The 9,929-nt window shown below is 30.3% G+C and overlaps 1 protein-coding gene across 1 annotated transcript in view; it reads left to right on the top strand.

Annotated features, from left to right (window-relative positions):
* Window positions 1–6,835: 6,835 nt before the first annotated feature.
* Window positions 6,836–9,929, top strand: part of Nos (Nitric oxide synthase) — a 588,325-nt gene continuing 585,231 nt past the window's right edge. Inside the window, exon 1 of the mRNA XM_072542783.1 lies at window positions 6,836–7,018. The gene's annotated coding sequence lies outside the window, so the exon portion shown is untranslated. The remainder of the gene's footprint in view (window positions 7,019–9,929) is intronic.

The raw sequence follows: 9,929 nt of genomic DNA, 5'->3' as shown, positions 1-9,929 counted from the left end.
TGTATCTGCTCATCCATTCATTTGTCACGCTATCACGCTTTTATACCTCCATTACTCAAAAAAAAGGAGTACCCCTTCCTTGAAGAAGCGAAAAGCTTAAACGGGGTTAAAACTCTGGAACCAACCAACCATACTATTTATTTTTTTTTTCGATTTAAATAATTTCTTTGTGGTTTGCCTTTGATCTTTGTATTTTTCTCGTTCCTCTTCTTTGCTTGTACTTAACCATTTCAATCTTGTTTTATTATTTTCTTCCACTTCTAATTTGCAAACATCGTCAAACCAAATATTCCTTCTTTTATTTTACATTTTGTCAACCACTTTCTCTGCTGCATTGTTTATTCCTTGTTTGATTTTTTACATTGTTCCTCCATTTGTTGTTCTTTGAACTACATCTCTGTATTTATTTCTTGCGCAAATCTTTTTCTCACTTTTTTTCTCTTTCATTTTATCTAAGTTCCATTTTATGTGTGCTTTTACATTTTGTGATTACATTTTGTAATCACTAGCATGTGGTCCGAATCGATGTTGGACTTCTGTGAGATCTAATGTCATTTATTGATTGTTTGTGTCTCTTTTTAATCAGTATATGGTGTTTTTGATTTCCATCCAGACTTTCTGGTCTCATCTATGTTATTTTATTAAAGCAGAAGGAATAATAATAACAGAATTGTTAAGAAAATTATAAATTAAATTTAAAATAATATAAACAAAAAATATATAGTAGAAAACTTAGTTTAACAGTTCGTTTTATCGTATTCTTACGAGTAATCAAGAACCCAGTTAACTTCGGAGCGCTCTAAAACCCAGAAAAATTAATAAATTTATACAAATTGGTAGTAAAAATTATTCTTTCAAAACCACTCTATATTATTGCTCTGATGTCATTTTATTTTAAAATATCTGGAACAAATTTTTTTCAAAAAGTTTTTTTTTGTTATTAACTCTTTTATTTTCTATTTTACGATTAAAAGTTACACAAGTAATATTGTAGACAATTTTATTTTCTATAAATAATGTATGATTAAATGTAGGGTAGCCTAATATTGTTCTGAAGCTATTTCCTTCACAGAGTCGTGTCTACACAAAAAAAGCCCATACAACTTAATAGACAAACACTCCAATAATAGGAGAATACCATCAGATTATCTGAAGGCAATTTACCTAGCAATTCCAAAAAAACACAACACCAGTGGCAGCGAAGATCATTGACTAATCAGCTCAATTAGCCACGTACTCAAAGCCTTCTCAAAAGTAATTAATAAGCGGATTTATAACATGTGAAAATATATAATGTATGTAGGATTGGATCTATTTAGTATTATATATATACATCGGTTTAGAACGTCTTTCGACGTTGTCCGATACCTAAATACCATCTCTTCCTATCTTCGTAGTCGTTTGTTGTTAAATTTCTTTCGCTCATGGACTTGTTTACGCCGTGTTGCCATTCTAATCTGGGTCTTCCTCTTTTCCGTCGACCTATCGGTTGCCATTCTATTACTTTTTTGGGGAGTCTTGATGCTGGCATCCGTTGAACATGCCCATACCACCTTAATTGTTTCTTCTCTATATCTTGAGTTATATTTCCTTCTATTCCCATACATTGTTTTATTACATCATTTCTGATTCGGTCTCGTCTGGAAATACCTAAAGATCTTCTCATTGCATCCATCTCTACTGCTTCTATTCGCTTTTTGTTCTTTTCACTAATTCTCCATGTTTCAGCGCCATAAAGAAGAGTAGTTTTAATCATGTTCTCATATATATTAAATTTCCTTCCTTTCGTTATCTCTTTACTCCACAGTATACCATTGAGACATCCTAAGACTTTCTTTGCTTGAGTGAATCGTTTTTCTATTTCCCGTGTATCAGTTTGTGTATTGTCAAAGGCAACACCCAAGTAGTCATAGCTCTGACAGCAGGAAATATGTTGTCCGTTTTCGAGGTCTATGTTATCTGACTCGTTTCCAATACAAAGATATTTGGTTTTTGTTGTATTGACATTCATTCCCCAGTCATTATATTCTTCTATCAGTTTTCTTAGCATGTACTGCATGTCTTCCCTGTCGGTCGCTAGCACTACCTGGTCATCAGCAAACTGGAGTGTATATATACATTCATTTCTAAGCTCTATACCCATCCTATGTACCTTTCTTTTCCATCTTTCCAATGCCGCTGCAACATATATCTTGAATAAGGTTGGTGAGATACAGCATCCCTGTCGCAAGCCTTTTGTAACCAGGAATTCTTCCGTTAGATATTTTCCTGTTTTTATCTGTGCCTTTGAGTCTCTATATAGTTCTTGTACAGCATTTATCAATGTGTGGTTGATGTTAGATCTTTTTAACGTTGTGTACAGTTTTGTTAAGGGGATGTTGTCATATGCTTTTTGCAGGTCTACAAAAGTAATATGAGTTTCTAGATTCTTAGCCGATCTTTTTTCTATTATTTGTTTAAGACAAAATACGTTATCGGTGCACGATCTTCCTGCACGGAACCCGCTTTGTTCTTACTCTTCATTGTGCTTATATTCTTCCTCGATCATATTTCTCAAAATTCGTCCATACAGTCTGCTCAGGGTGCTGGTTACCGATATGCCTCTATAATTATTACAATTCCTTTTGTCCCCCTTTTTGTGTATTGAGGACATGTATGCCGTTCTCCATTGTTCTGGTACTGGGTGTCCATTTAGACACTGATTGATCACATAAGTTAATATTTCAAATAGTTTATGAGTTCCATTCTTAAGCATTTCAGCATAGCTTCCCTCAGGTCCAGCGGATTTACCATTCTTTAGGGTCATTACAGCCTTCCTTACTGTTTCGATGTCTACCCTCGCTTCCTCTCCTTGTATATGTACTGACTGTGTTGGGGAGTTCGCTAGGTATTCTTGTCTTGTCTTTGTCAGCAAGCTTTCATAGTGATCTTTCCATTGTCTTGGTTTTATGGTGTGTATGTGTGTTTTGTCTTTTCCTGTATTTTTTACTGATTGTATAAAATTCCATACCTCTGTACATTGCTTCCCACCGATGTATGTATTGATTTCTTGACATTTCTGATCCCATGTTTTATTCTTTTCTTGTTTTATCATTTTTCGTAGTTGTCTATTGGCTTCTTTGTAAGCTTGATGGTCTTCAGAATTTTTTGTATTTAGCCATTTTAGATGCTGTTCTTTTTTCTGTTTTACCATATATTCGATTTCTTCGTTCCACCATATTTTGTTACTAATTTTGTTTTGCTGTGTCCCGAGTGTCTCCTTAGAGGCCTGGTGTAAACTAGCAATAATATTCTCGTAAATATCTGAAAATGTTTATCTCTCTATTTCTCGTAGTTTTTCTATCTATCTATTTGGTATTAATAAAACTATTTAATATTAATTCAAACAACTATGATTTAAAATTAACCAGAAAATTTGACGGATTACTACATTCACATTAGTACAATTTTAATTTCAGTGAAATTATTTATAGTTTACACAATACCAATAAACCCATAAAAGTTAGCGGAAACTATACGTAGTAATTACTAATTAATATACGGCTTAACGTGATTTTATTTAGTTTCTCTTACAACTTTAATTGTTTTTATGCGACTTTATAGTTTATTAATTTTATCAGTATCGACAATTGACTGGAAAATCCCAATAGATATGGCAATTAGCCATAGTTCTAATGGTAATACTACACAACTATTTCCATTAATACAGTTTAAATCGTGAGTGTTATTGTGCGTAAATGTAAATTGTTCGAGTTATTTTTTGTAGACTTTTCGGTAAGTTATTTCAAAATTTTGTTATCTTCATTAAAAAAGTGTCTTTAAGCAAACAGTGGAATACTTTTTAAAATCGCTCTAATGCATGCGAATGATTCTATATGTAGTGGTTCCCAAAGTGAGGGTTGCGATCTAGTCTAGGCGGAATCTGTTTTGGATTGGACATTTTACATAGGAAGCTATTTTTTTGCTGGAATCCCTTCAGGATGTGCCCAATATCGATAATCACGATATGCGCCAGTCGCAAACCCTGTGCTAAATTTTTTATTTAACAAAATCTGAAAACAATTGAAAATTTCTCATTTTTTTGCTCCTATTTTCGTTTATAATTCGGAAAATATTGATCCTAAAGAAAAAATTATAACAAGTTAAAAGTTTCTTTATTCAATTTTACACAATATTTCGTTAGCTAGTTAATCCTTTAAATGTTTTCGACTTTCTAAACTTTGACCTACAAGCTCCATATTCCGCCTAGAAAAACCTTTTATTATGTTTAAAAGGTCTGCTAAATTTTGTTTAGATCGGTGGGATAGGTTTTGCATAATAATTTTGCAACCCAGCCTACTGGAAAAAAATTGCAAATTTTCAAATTTATAGTAGGCCCTAAATAAAGCCCTCAGATAGTTGCAAATTTTTTTACACATAAAAGAAGGCTCAAACTTTCAAAAGCTTTTTGTAAAATTCAAATCGGTTCACTAGGAGAGCCTAGAAATTTTTTTAAAGTTTTAAACATTTTTTATATATATTAGGCTTATAAACAAATTAAATAATTTTACGAGCTTTAAACATATTAATTTCAAAATTTATACACTTAAAGAATATTAAAAGACACTACTTTAAAAAAAAAGATACATTCGGCTTACCGGTTGCCAAAATATTGAAGGTCAAATTTGGCATACATTTGCCGTGTAACCATAAGTGATAGAGGGCTCGTTTTTAAACAAATACCCTCGTCTTGTCAAGTACTTTTTATAGGAAAAGTTTTACGTAATGCGCTTTGTGGCAACATCCATAAAAAAGACAAATAAAAAACCGTTTTCGCTTAAAATGTCGCTCGGATTACATGAGAGGTGGTGCTGGGGGACATTCACTCGAAATGTGAATCGGCGAGTTCAAAATGATAGCGCGTGCTAAAAATTGCATTATCTCGGCTTCTTGTTAACCAATTTTGCTCTTTTTTTTGAATCGATGTCTCGGACGACAAGGATTTCAAATATCATATTTTCAAATACCATTTTTAATTGCAAAATTGGGAAATTTGCAATAAACAATGGTATGTTAAACAATAATTCCATTTTTTCTTCATGCATTTTTTTGAGCTTGTAATTTATACATTGAAGTAAATTGTTACTTTTAGTAAACAAATATGTATTTATAAATTGTTAATAAATAATTTAAATTGTTAAAAAAAGGGCGAATGAAAAAAAAATTTTTTTTTTTCATAAATAAACTTTATTTTGACTCAATCTTCAATAATTTTTTTTAAAGTCTTTTTCTTTTTTTGGAAGGACAAGAATCTTCAGGTCTGACCTTGACCTTCAATATCTCGGCAACCAGTAAGCCGAATGTATCGTTTTTTTTTAAAGAAGCGTCTTTTAATGTTCTTTAAGTGTATAAATTTTGAAATTGATATGTTTAAAGCTCGTAAAGTTATTCAATTTGTTTATAAGCCTAAAAAATGTTTAAAACTTTAAAAAAATTTCTAGCTCGCCTAGTGAATTAATTTGAATTTTACAAAAAGCGTTTGAAAGTTTGAGTCTACCTTTATATGTAAAAAAATTTGCAACTATCTGAAAGCCTTATTTAGGGCCTACTATAAATTTGAAAATTTGCGATTTTTTTCCAGTAGGGTGGATTGCAAAATTATTATGCAAAACCTATCCCACCGATCTTAACAAAATTTAGCACACGTTTTAAACATATTAAAAAGTTTTTTTAGGTGGAATATGGAGCTTGTAAGTCAAGTTTAGAAAGTCGAAAACATTTAAAGGATTAACTTCATTTTTTTGTACTTTTTTTCCAATTATTGCTATTTTTTCAACAATAAACATTAAATTTTTAATTTCTAGCTAACGAAATATTGTGTAAAATTGAATAACGAAACTTTTAACTTTTTATAATTTTTTCTCTAGGATCAATATTTTCCGAATTATAAACGAAAATAGGAGCAAAAAAATGAGAAATTTTCGATTGTTTTCAGATTTTGTTAAATAAAAAATTTAGCACAGGGTTTGCGACTGGCGCATATCGTGATTATCGATATTGGGCATATCCTGAAGGGATTCCAGCAAAAAAATAGCTTCCTATGGAAAATGTCCAATCCAAAACAGATCCCGCCCATTATGGTCTGAATTTCTACAGATCCCGCCTAGTCTACTTCTACAGTTGATTCTACAATGCAAGATTGAGGGTAAGAGAAGCCCTGGACGTAAAAGTATATCCTGGCTGGCCAATTTTAGGAAGGGGCCTGATCTAACGTTAACTGATTTATTTCGAGCTGATGTAAATAGATTAAAATTGTCAATGTGGTGGCCAAAATCTCTGGGAGATAGGCACATTTAGAAGAAGAACAACTGGGTAGGAATCTTTGTTAATTAAAGGAAACATATCGCTCGTCACTTCGCAGATAAATAGAATGCCAATTGAAGGAAAAGTTGTTTTAAAAGTGAATAAAACTATTCAATATTAGAGAAGAGAAAAATACAAGAACAGCTATTCAAATTATTTCCATATTTATTTTATTATTTTACGAATAATACAGAAAGTATAAATTGCTTTTCCCAAGTACAAAACCTCTCGGATACGCACATCATCGACAATAAACGCGAAGTCTCATAGAAGGAATAACGAACCATATCGAGAACTATTACAATAATATCGCACATTTTCAACAGGTGCCAACTTCTGGCCGCAGAGACACAAAGCAACTTGCGAAGTGATTGGAGGGGAATCAAAGAGGGGATGAGCGTGGGGGTATACGAATGAACTTTCCTTTCGCGATCAGGAAAAGCACGCCAACAGACTCCGGTTGAATCGGAGCGGGAAAACTGGCGAACGGAAAATGATGGCATCGCAGTCCGTAAAACATCTTCGCGGTTAAAAGATCGTCAGCGAAGTAATTCGAACTTTTTAAAACAGTTCTAAGAGAACGACTTATTGTTGAATATTCGGTGATAGACGTTTTTTAACACAATTGGCTTAAATTGTTTCTTAGTTGGTGATATTGGCATTTTAAAAATTTATTGTAAGTTTTTTTTTTTGGTTTTCCTAGATACATTTTTAGTTGTGTGAAGAAAATACTAATAATATACCACTGTATATAGTTCCTACAATTAGTTGACAATATTTGAAAATGCTATGGCTTCAAAAAAACTTTTTTGTACAGAAGTAAGTAAAAATTTTCATAAGTGTTTGCACGAATTATAGATTTTTTAAATTTGTTTATCGCCTAGCTTGCTTTTTGTTGATAAATAATAGTAAAGAATATTTTTTATTTAAATAACGAATGTTATTAATTAATAAACCAACAGAAAATATTTAGGTACTACCTTTTTAAAATTTCTGTCCAAAATTTAATAAAAAAAAGTGACATTCAACAGATTTTTTTAATGAAAAAACAAATACATTAAAAGTTATATTAAGACCGAAACAAAAATTGTTTATAAATAGTAACTTCCAATGGATCAAAAGCTTTCAAAAGGCTATAAACATTTTAAAATATATTTATAAAAGTTGATATGAGAAAACATTTAAAATTTCGACAACCAGCATTTAAAATAAAATAGACCAAAAAAATTAGCAAGTAAAAAGCGTTTTTCGTGGCACCTTTTAATACAGATAACTAACAACAGCGTTTGATAAATTTAATGATAAAAATATGCAATAAACAACACATACAAAAGATTAAACGTCATTTTTACTTATAAATATTTATAACTTATAATAACAGCAAAATTTTTTTAAGTAAAATTAGTGCCATAAATCCCAAATCAAAAGTAAATAACATTGAATTATATATATATTAAATAAAATTAAAGAACTTTAGTAGCAAGGCAAAACTGTTAAGTTGGTATGGATTAAAAGCCAGTGTAGAATAACTAGAAATGAAATAATAGATGAATTGTCAAAAAAAGCGGTGATACAAGGAGTATTATCTCTGTATGTCTAAAGATATAGAATCAGACATATTCAAAAAACTTAAGAAAGAATGGAAAAAAATGTATATGGATAAGAATATAAATACAGGAAACCATTACAGAGCAATCGGAAACCATATTACTGATAAATATTGGTTTTCTAAGATGGAATGGACAAAGGATATGACAAGAACTATATGCAGAATGAGATTTAACCACTATCTTATATCATCATATATGTTTAAAATGAATCTAGCTGATACTCCACAATGTACTTGTGGTCAAATCGGTAACCTACAACATAAAATTTTGGACTATTGTCTTAGATCTAATAAGGTTAATAATTTTTTAAATTCGCTGTATTCTTTGACTGATGTCCACCATCCCAATAATTTAAATTATTTATTAACATTAGAAAACAATGAGTTTTTATATAAATTATTGTATAAACATGTTTTAGATATTAAATTTAAATTGTAATAATTGTAAATATAGAGTAAGTATTTCTTTGTAATTTGTTAGAATATAAAAAAAAAACATTTAAAAAATAATGGAAAAAGAAAATTAAAAAAATTACATAAAAAAAAGAGAAAAAATCAGGAACTTGGACAGTCCATAGTAAAGCAGCTATCAAATTAAGTAGATAGCTGCACAAGAGTTTGCTTTGGAACTCTGAGGACCTCATCATCTATTCTGTATATAAATATATAAAAAAGCAACTAATAGAAAAAAACTAAAAACAAATTAAAAAAAAGATTATATTTATATTAGAGATCAATACTAGTAATAGATTTAGGATAATTTGTATACGAAACAATGACTAATAAAAAAATGAGTAAAAATTGTAAGATCGGCAATTAGAATTAGTGTCCGCAGTCATATAAATACAAACAAACAACAACAAAATACTTATAAATAATATTTAAACAATTTAAAATCGGTAAATTTGATGGAAAATTGACACATAGAAAATTCTTTTAAATGAAAGTTTGTAAAATTTCTTTTGTTAATTTGTTGCTTGATTTTTTGAAAATTATTAATTCAAATAATTTAGCTTTTTTAAAAATGCACAAAAAGGTTTAATTTCACGTGACAATAGGGACAATATCACATGTAGTCAGCTATAAAAATTTTAAAAAAGTTTTACTTAACAGTTTTTGTAAATTTAAAATTTTTTAACTCTCTCATCGATTTCTCTCCTATAACAAAATATGACTTTCTGTTAAATGAATCCTTTTTTGAGTTTTCATTGGTTTATAACAAAAATCTATACATTCTTTGCATTTATAGATCACCTGACTCTTCCACGAAACTATTTTTGCAGGACCGGTTAATTTTGTTAGACGACCTGCCCAATAAAAGCAGAAAGATTATATGCAATCACTTGAATATTAATTACGCTGTTGCGTGTGCTACCCAATTATCCTTGGTCCGAATATTCGAATCGTATGGTTTAACAATGCACGTTAATTCTCGTACAAAAATTACTAAAACAACATCTATCATAATTGATTATATTGTATCAGATTTCTCACTCCTCTCCTCTCACTCTCTGACCACGAAGCAGTATATACCAAGTTTAACACTTTTTTATCTTCTGTCTCTCTCTTAGTCATTATCTTACATATGTAATGATTTCACCTATTCACTCCCGTACAAATTTCCATCGTGGAGCGCGCGTATAGAAGTATAACTTCAAAAACAATAATTTTCGTTGATTACAACTGGAGATATTGCGACTTTTATTAATTTAAATTTAATAGTTCAGTTTTTAAAATAGTAAAATCCCTTTTATTTTAAACCCTTTATCTGTGTTTTTAAACCCTCATCATGGATGGTTTATTTGTAATAAAACCATTTTAAAAAAAGATTGTCCAAACTTTCTATTAAACTTTCAAATGGTTCTTTCTAAATTTCTTGGTGTTTATAAAAAAAGGCTGTGGTGAATTTTTGAAAAAAAGTCTAACTCGAGTTTTAAGGGTCGTAAGTGTTTTTCTTGAGTTCGTGTTAAAATTGTTT

Source organism: Diabrotica undecimpunctata, chromosome 9 (genome assembly GCF_040954645.1).
Source record: "Diabrotica undecimpunctata isolate CICGRU chromosome 9, icDiaUnde3, whole genome shotgun sequence".
Taxonomy (NCBI): domain Eukaryota; kingdom Metazoa; phylum Arthropoda; class Insecta; order Coleoptera; family Chrysomelidae; genus Diabrotica; species Diabrotica undecimpunctata.
The sequence above is the reverse complement of the archived record's forward strand: the minus strand, read 5'-3'. Positions and strand labels throughout refer to the sequence as shown.